The sequence below is a fragment of the Oreochromis aureus genome, linkage group 7 (genome assembly GCF_013358895.1).
Source record: "Oreochromis aureus strain Israel breed Guangdong linkage group 7, ZZ_aureus, whole genome shotgun sequence".
Lineage (NCBI taxonomy): Eukaryota > Metazoa > Chordata > Actinopteri > Cichliformes > Cichlidae > Oreochromis > Oreochromis aureus.
This window is the reverse complement of record NC_052948.1, coordinates 45,374,553-45,387,094: the sequence shown is the minus strand read 5'-3', so window position 1 is coordinate 45,387,094 and position 12,542 is coordinate 45,374,553. Positions and strand designations below refer to the sequence as shown.

General features: G+C 38.7%; 1 long non-coding RNA gene across 1 annotated transcript in view; it reads right to left on the bottom strand.

Annotated features, from left to right (window-relative positions):
* Positions 1 to 12,515, bottom strand: part of LOC120441102 — a 29,496-nt gene extending 16,981 nt beyond the window's left edge. Inside the window, exon 1 of the long non-coding RNA XR_005613769.1 lies at positions 12,389 to 12,515. This is a non-coding gene — a long non-coding RNA (uncharacterized LOC120441102). The remainder of the gene's footprint in view (positions 1 to 12,388) is intronic.
* Positions 12,516 to 12,542: the final 27 nt, after the last annotated feature.

The window sequence follows — 12,542 nt, the reverse complement described above, 5'->3', positions numbered from 1 at the left end:
CACATGTCTCAAAGTACAAACAAAAGCCCAACTATGAACAAATGTGGGCAAAATGTTTAGAAAATACTAGTATGACTATAAATGCTCATCACACTCTGATACATTTAAAAGTTATATACAGACCATGCTTCTCTCCATCCAGAATACATAAATTATTTAAAGGCACTTCACCTATATATGTGATATGTCCAAGAGATCAAGGAACCCTTACTCATCAGTTTATTCAGGGTAACAGATTACTGACTTTTGGGGGTCACCTATTTGACTTTTTCACTACTGCTTTTAATAGGGAGCTCCCTTTTCCCTCTTTCACAGTGTTATTTTTCGATGGTTGATTTGAGCAGATCATTATGAGGCTCAGTCCATTTCCTTATCAATGCTATTAGCAAGAAAAATTCTGCTGGAAGTCCAAACCAATCCAACTTTATTTATAAAACACTTCAAAACAACATGGTTGACCAAAGTTCACCTCCACCCTTCAGTAGGTGGCTGAGGATATTAGGAAGTGTGTTACACCTACAGAAAAGTAGATATACTAAGTCAAACCAAGCAGGTCGCTTTCAGAAAAAAATGCTTTATAGTCACCAGTCTGATTGAATAGTTTAATGAACCTTCATTGGGCTCATGGATTAAAAATGCCGTATTGTACTATGAAAATTCGAAACCTGTTTTGTTTGTTGTTCATTTTGTTTTGTATACCTGCATCTTCTAAGTCTTAAAAACTAATAAACAGAAAAAAGTTACTTAAAAAAGTCATCCTGACTAAGAATAGAACTAAAGCTTCTTATATTAATACTAACATCAGCAATATAAATCTGAAATTTCAAAAAAAAGCACTGTAAATGCCTATTTTTTAAACTTGAGGGAATAAAAATCACTTCTAAGGTTCCACTGTTGCAACGTTTTCAGCTATTTCATCTTGAGTTGGGCAAAACTGTTGGTGTCTGTTAGGCAGTTGTGCCAGCGTGGTACACCTAAAGGGAGGGTGTTTGTTATAAAGAGACTCACTTTCTGTGATCAGCTGTTGGCGATAAGTGGGTGGATCAAACCATCGTTTTATGATAAAACAGCATCCAATGACACTAATTTGTGAGATTAGCATCCATCCAGATAATCCAGTCCTCCTCTACATTTTTTATCCAACTCAATTTCATGTTCAAACATGTAAACATGGCCCATAATTACCGGCTCACACACATCCTGCTAGGGTGTATTTGAGTGGCTGTCACGGTCTTAATTGGAGAACACTTAATGCATATGAATTGATGAGCTGTCTGAGCTGTCAGACTGTCAGGTTCCTCTGGGTCAAGGCTGTTTGTTTGCTTTCAGAGTGGATGGATGACTGCTGAGCAGGAGAGCATCTAATATTTTCTGTCTTATATCTTTAATAAAACAATTTTCACTTGTATTTTGGGGCATTTTTCAGTATTTTGTGTGATAAAGTTGTAGCTTTAGTGTCTAGTTTTAGACACTGCTTATAATAAAGTTAATTTGTGAACTCTTTTAGTCAAGTAAATGCATCAAATACATTGGGAGGAAAGCAGAAAGAGTATAATCTTGTGTCTTTTTTTCTTTGTCCACAAGCATTTTCCTTTCTCTTTCTTATCAACAGGAAAACAGTTGTCACTGATTGGATTTTGTTTTTAAAAAAAAGCAGTGCTGTGTGTCCATTTTTTCATGCTTTCATAGTCCTGTTCATTAGGAATACCCTGTCTGCAATCAAAAGTCCAAAGTACAACCAATTAATTTTCACAAAGTGAATGGACATGTTGAAAGGATCATATAATATACACTATATTGCCAAAAGTATTCACTCATCCATCAAAATCATTGAATTCAGATGTTCCAATTATGGCCACAAATATATAAAATCAACAATCTAGGCATGCAGGCTGCTTATACAAACATTTGTGAAAGGGCTCTCACGGGCTCAGTGAAATCCACTAACTGGGAACAATAGCAACTCAGCCACAAAGTGCTGGGTGTAAAATCAAAGAGCAGGGTCAGTGGATGTTGAGGCACATACTGCACAGAGGTCATCAACTTTCTGCAGAGTCAATTGCTACAGGCCTCCAAACCTCATGTGGCCTTCAGATCAGCTCAAGAACAGTGAGTAGAGAGCTTCGTGGAATGGATTTCCCTGGCTGAGCAGTTGCATCTAAGCCTTACATCACGAAATGCAAAGCGTCAGGTGCATTTCGCACAGCCACTGGACTCTAGAGCAGTGCAGACGTGCTCTCTTAAATCACGCTTCTCTGTCTGGCAATTGGATGGACGAGTCTGTGTTTGCCCTGGTTGCCAGGAGAACGGTATTTTTCGGCCAAGTGTAAAGGTGGTGGTGGTGGTTGGGGGGTGGTTGGTTGACATCTTAGACAATTTCATGCTCCCAGCTTTGTGGGTACAGTTTTGGAATGACCCCTTTCTCTTTCTGTTTCAACATGGCTGCACACCAGTGCACACAGCTAGGTCCATAAAGACATGGATGAGTGAGTTTGGTGTGGAAGAACTTGACTGGCCTGGACAGAGTCCTGACCTAAGCCCAGCAGTACACCTTTGGGATGAATTAGAGCAGAGACTGAGAGCTTTCTCGCTTAACATCAGTGTGTGAACTCACAAATGCACTTCTGGAAAAAATGGTAGAAAATTCCCATAAACACTCCTAAACCTGTAGAAAGCCTACACAGAAGAGTTCAAGCTCTTATAGCTGCAAAGGCTGAGCTGACATCATATAAACCCCGTGGATTAAGAATGGGGTGTTACTCAAGTTCATATGCATGTGAAGACAGATGAATTAATACTTTATATTATCCAACAGAGACACAATATAGTGTGTCTCTGTTGTTAATTTCCACAAAGTGAATGGATATGTTGAAAGGATTGTAAAAAGATAGGTATAAAAGTTAAAAGTTATCAGCAGAAACTGGAGGGATTGTGGGATAAAATTAATTCATTAATGGTCCACATTAAACACTGAAGTCAATAATTGGCTTGCGTAATGATCCCTTCTCCAGAGTCAGCCTGGCACTCTCTCTTAAAAAGAAAATTGACAGACAGGCACAACCTGTTTTCCTCCTTTTATCTGAAATATCAGCAGTTCTCTGGTACAGTAAAGCAATTTTTATGTGTGCTGTAACTACATGGGAATTTCACAATAAAATATAAAATGCTTTGATGTTTCACTACAAAGATATGTGCTAATCTTCTGCTTAGGTCTTTAAAGTCAGCCACAGTTGGAACTTGCCTCTGGCTTCCTGCTTGCACACCCACACATGCATCACAGGCATAAAATACAAAAGTCCCCCCCCACACAACTTTAACCACACCCTTGTAATACCTTATCCATATTAATTTACTCTATACTGACTGATAAATACTGGATAATGGATGAGGCTTTCGTCTCGGTAAACAGTACAGGTGGACCTCCTCCAGTTTGGATAATACCCTCCATAAATGATTCAACGTGTCATCAGATAAAGAGGAGAAGCCTCATTACCAGACTAAAGGACATGTTGCTACATCTGAGCCCACTTGTTGCTGGGAGTAAGATGCTTGTCAACTCAGATGCACTGCTGGATTGAATGCCTCTGGTGTCAGAAACAGTGACACACTTTTTTATCAAATTAACACAATCCTTTACCAATGTGCCAATGTGGCGGGTAAATAAGACATCCGGATAAGTGCCATCGCTAGCTCTTCTAGACTCTCATAGTCATTGGTATTGTAGGGTTTATGCCAACCATATTTTACCAAAAATAGCACATTATCAGTCTAGCCCTACAGTATTCAGATGGTTTTTCAAATAAAAGAAATTTACCTCACCATAGGTACAGACTAGGAAGGATGATGTCTCTGAGGGATTGGCAGGGGGCTTCCGCAAGTAAACTCTGAGACACGTCATCTTGGAGAGAGCATGCTAGCTGCTACTGCAGACAGGGTGGTTTCAGTAGCTAAAAAGAAGACAGAGAAACCTGATCCCGGTTTGTTCATGAGTGCGTGTGTGTGTGTGTGTGTTTGCATGCAGGCAGTCAGACAGAATAACAAACATATCTAACCCAGACTCTTTTTTTATGTATTTTGCTCCCAAGGAGCTGGAAATTTTTGTAACTTTTTACAATGGACTTGCTCAACAGCCCTCCACGGTTTCTGAATGTCTTTCATAATTTTCCTTTAGACATTGGCTGCTTTTTCGTTTATTTTCAGTCCTTGTGCATGACGGAGAAAGGTTTTTCTTTTTTGTTAAACCACGTAACATCTCAAACAACTCAACAAAAGAAGCAATTTTAAATTTAGGCTCTTTCCAGGCTGTCACAAAAACAGATAATTTATTCCTAATCCTTTAGCTCAATCTGTGAAAAATGCCAGCAAGGTGATTCTCAAAGTGCTATTAGCTGAAAAGCTGGCATATCAGCGTGCTGTGCAGTGTATCCTTAAAAAATTAAGGAAACTGGAAAAACTGAGGGCAAAAGATGAGGTGGCAAACCTGAAAACTGTCTACAGTAGATAAACAGCATCTGAAAAAATCCAGCAAAGACATGACAGCGTGTGAGAGATGCATCTGGCCTTTCAGCTGATCCATCTACTGTTCACTAAAGCCTCATCAGAAATGGTGTCAGTGGAAGGATGGCTGTCAAGAAGCCATTTTAAAGGAAGGGAAACACGGATAAAAGGCTGAGGTGTGCTAAATTACTATTATCCATATTCCATACACCATTCAATATGTTATGGGAAGCATCTGATTGGCATAGGTTTCATTTTTCAGCATGACCATGATCCCAAACACAATGCCAATGTAGTAAAAGGACACCTGGAAAGAAAAGAACGCAATGGACTGGTTCCCATATAGTACTTTTCTATTCTACGTAGGAACTCAGTAAAAAGCCTCATTTACCCAAGGTTTTTTTTTCCTCTTCTTTTTCAACCTTAGTGCTTTCATACATACACAACATTCAGACTCCAATGAACACATCAGAGAACAACTTGCGGTTCAGTATCTTGACCAAGGATACACTGGCAGGCAGACAGACACAGTCAGTAATCAAACCAACCCTCCATTGACTTGACTTGCTTAATGACTTAATTCCTGAGCTACAGCCACCCTACACTGGAACACTATCAGTCATGGATTGGCCTCCCCAGAACCTGGACCTCAACATTGTTGAAGCTGTGCAGGATAATCTTGATAGAAATGGGGGGAAAAGGCAGCCAACATCCAAAGAAGAGCTTCAAGAGCCCTGGTGTCCTGGAGAACTATAAATGAAAGCTGTGTAAGAGAGTTCAGGCTGTGTTGAAGAATAAAGAGATTGAATAAAATATTGACTTTCAAGCTCATTGGAGTTGTTTCTGCCTTTTTTGCTGCACTTCCATTTACTTGAATTACGTGCATTTCAATATATCCGTGCACCTATTCCCAATTTTTCTAGCAAAATTATACATTTTACATCCTTAATGTATTATGCACTGTATGCCTTTAATAGCACATTTTTGCTGATTAACCTGAATATTATGATTGTGTACTTTATCTATTTCTTACTATTGCTAATGAGCCACCAAGTAGCAGCGACAGCTTTCCATATGAAGTTAAAGAATATCACTTTAGAAGACTGCTGCCTGATAGTGAAAAAACATCCATTGGATGTATGAGCTGGTTGGTTTAGCACCATTTGCAGATTTGGAGACATATGGGTGACATTCACTGTACTTGACAGCTGTCAGATGGATTTGACAAATGTTGACATACAAGAGTATTAATAAAAAGTGAGAGCCAAGGTTAAGATATGAAAAGACTGCTCAGATTCGATCTCTTCATTCCCCGAGGTTAAAGTATTTTGCTTATATAGTTCTTAAATGGTCAGAACTTATTTTTTGACATAACATATATCTTTTCTTAAATATTAAATATATTTTTCACACTAAGGTTAAAATTAACTACATGTCAGATTTTTTTGTTTCTTTGAGAAATGTGGTGATCAATTCGAGCTAACGGGAAACAGAACAGAAACAACAGCCACCTCTAGAGTAAACAACAGCAAGACAAAAAACATGTTTTAATACCCTGATTAAATAATCACCAGGGGAGCACTGTCAAACAGATAAAACTAATCCATTGTTGTTTTTGCATGTCAAAAATCCAGATTACTTTTGCAGCATGACTTAACACACCTTTGGGTGAAATGTGACACAAGAGCAATAGATCCAGCACATTGTTTTGACGTTTTTCCCAGTGGCAGTGTACCAGTAACCGAGAGATGAACTTTCCAAATTAATCCCGATTACCAAGCAGACCACCCACCAAGAAGGCACCCAAATCGAGCTCTATTTAAAGGCAATGAAAAAACGGAATCTGTTTAATGGATTTCCCATCGCCTAGAGCACAAATCAGCAAGTATTGTGCACGCAGCATGCTCACCAAGATAGCATGCACTAAGAAGCTAATTTAGGCTGACAAAAATGATATCAGTTATCTCTTTCTCCTGACTCTTGTCCCTTCCCCGGGACTTAAAAAAGTCACGATCATTTTCCCTTTTCCTCTTATTCTGTCCACCCAGAAAAAGCCCCCTTTTTCCCTTTTTTGGGTCCTTATCAGTTACAGTGAAAGGAAAACAAAGGAGTTCTCTGAAACCCATACTGCGTTTCCCTGAAAGGGAAGATGGTCAGATAATGCTGCTGTGGAATGGCCTGTTTAGGGGTGGGGGGAGTGGGCTTCCATATGTCAGACTCTCACACCGAAAATATACACACTGTGTTTGCAGCTTTCAACAGAAATAAGTAATAGACTATTCAAACTCCCCAAAGTCCACTCTACCCTGTTTATGTCAAAACAGACAAGTTATGCAAGTCCTCTCCAGTATATCTTGCTTTATTCCACAATATGTGCTCCAAAATAGCACACTGGAGAACAGTTGTACCAACGTGTCATATTTTATTGTCTCATAATTTTACTACTTTTTCTTGCCGACTGCTGTTTTTTTTTAGGATTTCACTTCCATCTAATATAATCTTTATACTCTATATAGGGTTTTGCACACTTCTGCTTTGCATGAACTTTTGGATTTTAACTAGTTTTAAAGTTAAATATTAGTACTTTCCATGGGGTTTCAACTAGAGTAACCGAGAAATAATTTATATTTTTTACAGTCTGTCAAGCTAACATTGTGTGGCAAGTCCTAACGTACCATGACCTGAGTACAGCAGTAGTTTTTAGTCCCTAGATGGCCAATATCACATGCCACAAGTTGTGTGCCAAAGCCACAGTGACCCGATGATTAGATCTAACAAATAATCCTATGTCCCCATAGGACTGACGCTCAGGAAGTGCAGGAAGTGCAACAGAAAGCTACAAAGCAGAGAAATGTGAGGAAGAGGCAATATTAGGTCCTAGTGGAAGAAGAAGGTAAAGGCGAGAGAGACTTAATTAGGATGGGAGTGATAAGTAGGCAAGAATGGGACAAGTTCCCTGAGGAGATGAATTTTCAATTTGCCCTGGAAGACAGGAGATGACTGTGCAGTTTTTTGACTGCAGGTGAATTCTATCATTGTTGAATCATAAAGGGAGAAGACTACATCCTCAGACGGCCACAGGGACTGCTAAGCACCTGTTGGAGGCAGACTGGAGACCATGGCTTCTAACTTGTTTCACTGAGTAACAGTCTATTAAGCCTATCAAAAAAAACACAAGCAATAATGACACAAAAGATCATCGTGTGAAGCGAAACAAAGGCTTAATTACAGAAACATTAAAACAGAGTACAGACACAAACTTACAATTTATGTTAAAATGCACCCAATGCAGCCAAATACAAGCTTTCTGATACAACACAGTCAACAAGTCAGATGGAAAGGCCCAGACCAACTGAGTGCAATCCATCCCTCCACAACACAGTGTAAGGACTCTGGCTGTGTGGATACTGCAGTCTGGAGGAAAGTGCAGATTTTCATTTATAGGACCTAATAATAGTTAGAGCCATAAATAGTATATAAAAGCAGAATCTGTTCACAGTGATGACTTGATCTTGCATTTTGAGCATTTTTTCCCCAAGCAGGAAGCTTGGACCATATTAGGACAACAGGGTACTAAGTTATCAAGTAACACTAGCAAGGTGTTAGTTAGCAAGGTGCATCCATAGCACAGACACAGACATCAGCTAATTACAGCTAAGTAGGTACTTTCAACTGCTCCCTTATTTCCCATGGGGTCACCACAGCGGATGGATCCATGTGTCGGATTTAGCAAAGATTTTAAGCCGGAATCCTTTCCCAATCTAAGACTTTTGCTGGGTTTGGGACTGGCACAAGGAGTAGACTTGTAAGCCCCTGACGCTGTGTGTGTGTGTGTGTGTGTGTGTGTGTGTGTGTGTGTGTGTGTGTGTGTGTGTGTGTGTGTGTGTGTGTGTGTGTGTGTGTGTCATCCAAGACAGAGCACACACACAGACACACATGCACACACACAAGTCCCTCCCACACCACGGACCTATAAGTAGCATTTAAAATAATCCAAGACTAGAGGGCAGGTTCAACTCTTGAATAAGCTACACCACACAGCGATCCATATTATTATTCGTCACATAACTCCATTAAAGAAAAAAGCAATAATATCACGAACATGTTCAATAGGATCGGTTCAGTGATTTCACTGCAAAGGGTGAGGCTAAGCAGTGTAAATTCAAATATCAAGTTTGAAACCATTTTTAGTATAATCTAAATATTATTATGATAAACTGGAATTACTTTACTCATGCACTTATTTATGAATGGATAGGTACACTGATCAAGACTGCTTGAACAAACAAACAAACTGTAGAGTAGCAGCAGCCAGCAGCAGTATCCGAACTGTGTTTGGATGATAGGTCTCACAGTACTACACACAGACTATACTCTGTTAACTGTAGTCTAGGTTCCTGTCTTGCATCTGGTCTTGTGTTTTTCCTAGAAACCCTAGGAACCTGTTTTCCGTTTCAGGTGCTTTTATGTCTGTAGTATGTTAAGCAGTTAGCATTTCCTTGTCCTTGTTCTGTCAAAATCTGCACATTTTCACTTAACTTTTTACATATCACTTTTCATGTTTTTACTCTGTCCATGTCACAGACACATTACTGAACTGTATGGTGGACTACCATTAAACAAACAACACAGCAGTCTAACCTTGTGCCTGAATAGCTTTTTTTCCTACTTAAAAAAATATATATATTAATAGGGAAGGCCAACATCAGAGACATGGCCTACACTCTTTTAACTAGAGGCTCTTTGAGATTATGATTAATAACCAATAAAGTGGGCTTCAAAGAGTACAAATAGTTCTAGGCTACTAACAAACCCAGAAGGACATATAATCAATCTTCCATTATGTCCCTAAACTTGAAAGAAGCAGTCCTTTTAAAAGATTTTCCTGCCCAATTCCTTCCTTTTTCAGTGAATTAACAAAAGGGCATGCTGAATGACAATATCTACTGTACCCTTTCTAAGTGTGGGATAAATGTTCAAAAAGGTTCAACTAATGTGTCTTTGTATAGGGCACACATATGTTTGAGAAGTTTTAGATGCCAAAGCTTTCAAGTGTTTGCGTTTTTACTTTTAGATTTTTGTATGTTCTTGCTTTCATACTTCTGCTCTTTCATTCATTCAGTTATTAAGGTAATAAGAAAGTATCAACAGTGGACATATTATGGCTTTTATTGTAACCATAACACTACAAACTAAGTCAGGGCAACTACAATAAAATTCATTCATATTCATTGTAACTGAAAGAAACCTCATTATAGGCATATGAAAATGTTTTTTAATACTATATTTATCTTAATCTATTCCAAACTATTTAGAAATGTTGTCCAAAAGTATGTGTGTGGAATAACATGAATCTTTGTTGCTTTTTATTCTGTTCCCACTGAATCCAGGCAACATTAGAGCAAACAAAATGCAATAGCACAACCTACTGAGCAAGTTGTGAAATGCACTGTGGATGTTTTGCTCTATATGAACATACTAGAAGAAACATCACTGATGGAAAAACAAGAAAAGAAAAAAAGAATAAGTTAAATATTACCATGCTGAAAATACACCCATTTATACCCAGATATAATATAAATTCACTGGCCAGTTCATAAGGTAGACCTTGCTAGTGTTGGGCCCAATTTGCCTTCAGAGCTCCCTTAATTTTCTGTATCTCTTTCTAGATTCAACACGTTGTGGAAATATTCCTCAGACATTTTGATCCAATCCGACATAACTGCATCACACAGTTGCTGCAGATTTGTCAGCTGCACATCCATGATGCAAATCTACCATTCCATCACATCCAAAAGGATGCTCTAGGATACTGTATTGGATTGAGATCTGGTAACTGTGGAGGCCATTTGAGTACAGAAAATTCATTGTCATGATGAAGGAACCAGTTTGAAATGATCTAAGCTCTGTGACACAGCATGTTAACCTCCTAGAAGCAGCCATTAGAAAATGGGTACCCTTTGGTCATGAAGGGATGAACCTGGATGACAGCAATGGTATTTAAACAATGCTTGGTATATCCCCCAACACAATTACACCACCAGCAGCCTGAACTGTTGGTATACGGCAGGATGGATCCATGCTTTTATGTTCTTTATGCCAAATTCTGACCTTAACATCTGAATGTTACAGTAGAAATCAAGACTCAGTGGATCATGTAATATTTATCTTCTATTGGTGGTCAAACATCCTGCATTCTGCAGCTTAAATTTAGGTTAAAACTGTGTGAAAGAGGTCAAATCAAATTCATTGTTGAAATTTCAAATTGTGGTTAAAACCGTAAAAACCGTAAAAAATAAACACTGGGACTTATTACACACACACATCCACATACACTCACATGCACACAGTCGTACCAAACTTGAGCATCGCCCATCTTTATCTTTTGATACTTTCTTTCAAACTCTTAAAAAAGTACATATGTCAGCTCATTAAAATTAAGAGAAAATTAATTATAGCGAAGACTTCAGACTGGTTTGTGAACTGCAGCATCAAGCAGGAGAAAAAGAGTTATAATTTTAAGGTACCATCCCAACAAGAATTCTTTATTGAGGTTTAAAAATACCTGGTTGCTAAAACATAATTGCCTTTTCTGTCTAAGTCCTATCAGGTGAACTGAAACAATTGAGAAGCCATCTTTGAACTGGCCTCCAAAGTCACCATCACATGCCTGTATGATTTGTCAAAAGAGTAATTTATTTTGAAGGACAGTGAAATCCTTTGCAAAACGTCAAACAGCTCTGACCGCTTCACCTCCTCAGTAACAATTTAAATACTGGAGATCTTCAGTGAAGTTGACACCACAAGATAACACAATTCTCACTGTTTCCTGGTACACTTGTGGCTCTAATTGCTGAACATCTCCCATATTGAATATGGACTTTAATTGGGTAGTTGCACATGTGGAAGAGATGACTGCAGGAGAATTGTGTTTGACTCCCCAACAACCTCTTAGACAGATTCATATCTCGAGATTCAAACACAGTAAAATCGGCAAACACAAAAAAAGATCAACACCCCCAGGTATGAAGAAAAAACAGGCAGTGGCATCAGGAAGAGGTTGTCCTTCACGACTATTGCTTTGACTGACAGAATTGTCAGTTAATCCCAGTAAACAGAGTTAATCTTCTGATCCTTGTTCATACTCATGTCTAAACAACAATGAGCTTTTCGGAAACAGGGTTGGGAGACAGGCACTAGAGTGGTACAGTCTGGTCTCACCGGAGGAAGGGTGAGGGTCTGCTTTGCATCCTCAGGACTTCCTGTTTTGGGTGTGCTCCAGTTTGTACATATCTGACTTATTGACTTTATTCTAAAGAACCATTCAACAGAACCACAATTCTGTCTTTCAGCAGCACATTGAGCAAGTGCTTTGCAGTAGATGTAATCGCCCACCAGATGGCGACAAAATGTGACACACTGTGAAGTCAGGCGTGCACACACACAAACACATAGATGAACCCAGAGCACTCATTTTGTAACTTAAGATTAACCTTAGTAATTAATCATTTACTGGATATCCGACACTCAGCAACACTGGACCCTTTAAACTGCGTAGTTTAGAGTGCAAACATCTGCTGATGTAGCAATTCCGTGTTCGTGAAGTTGATGTAAAACTAAACGTATAACACTGTCGGTATATTATATGAGAAAGAAAGAAATTACTTAATAATTAGGTTTAAAAAACGCTACTATGACTCCTAGCAACTCTACGCCTAGACTGTGTAGAAAGTGAGATGGACCTTTTATGTTCCAGCCAGATAAGACATATTGGTATCCTGAGAATATTTGCACAGCCACATTACTATGTCAAATATAACATTAAACATGTTATGCTTTCACTTGTGCTTAAGTGTGAAAATGCTCTTAGCCATAGCCATAGCCTGCCTACCTTTTTTGCTTGAAGTGAGGAGTAGAACTCTTTGGGTTAAAATAAATAAATAAATAAATATACAATTTGCAGTTTGTATTTAAAATCATTTTTTCTACGCTAACCATGCCAGGAACTAACATTAATGTTTCACGTATGATAAAATCTGCACTTT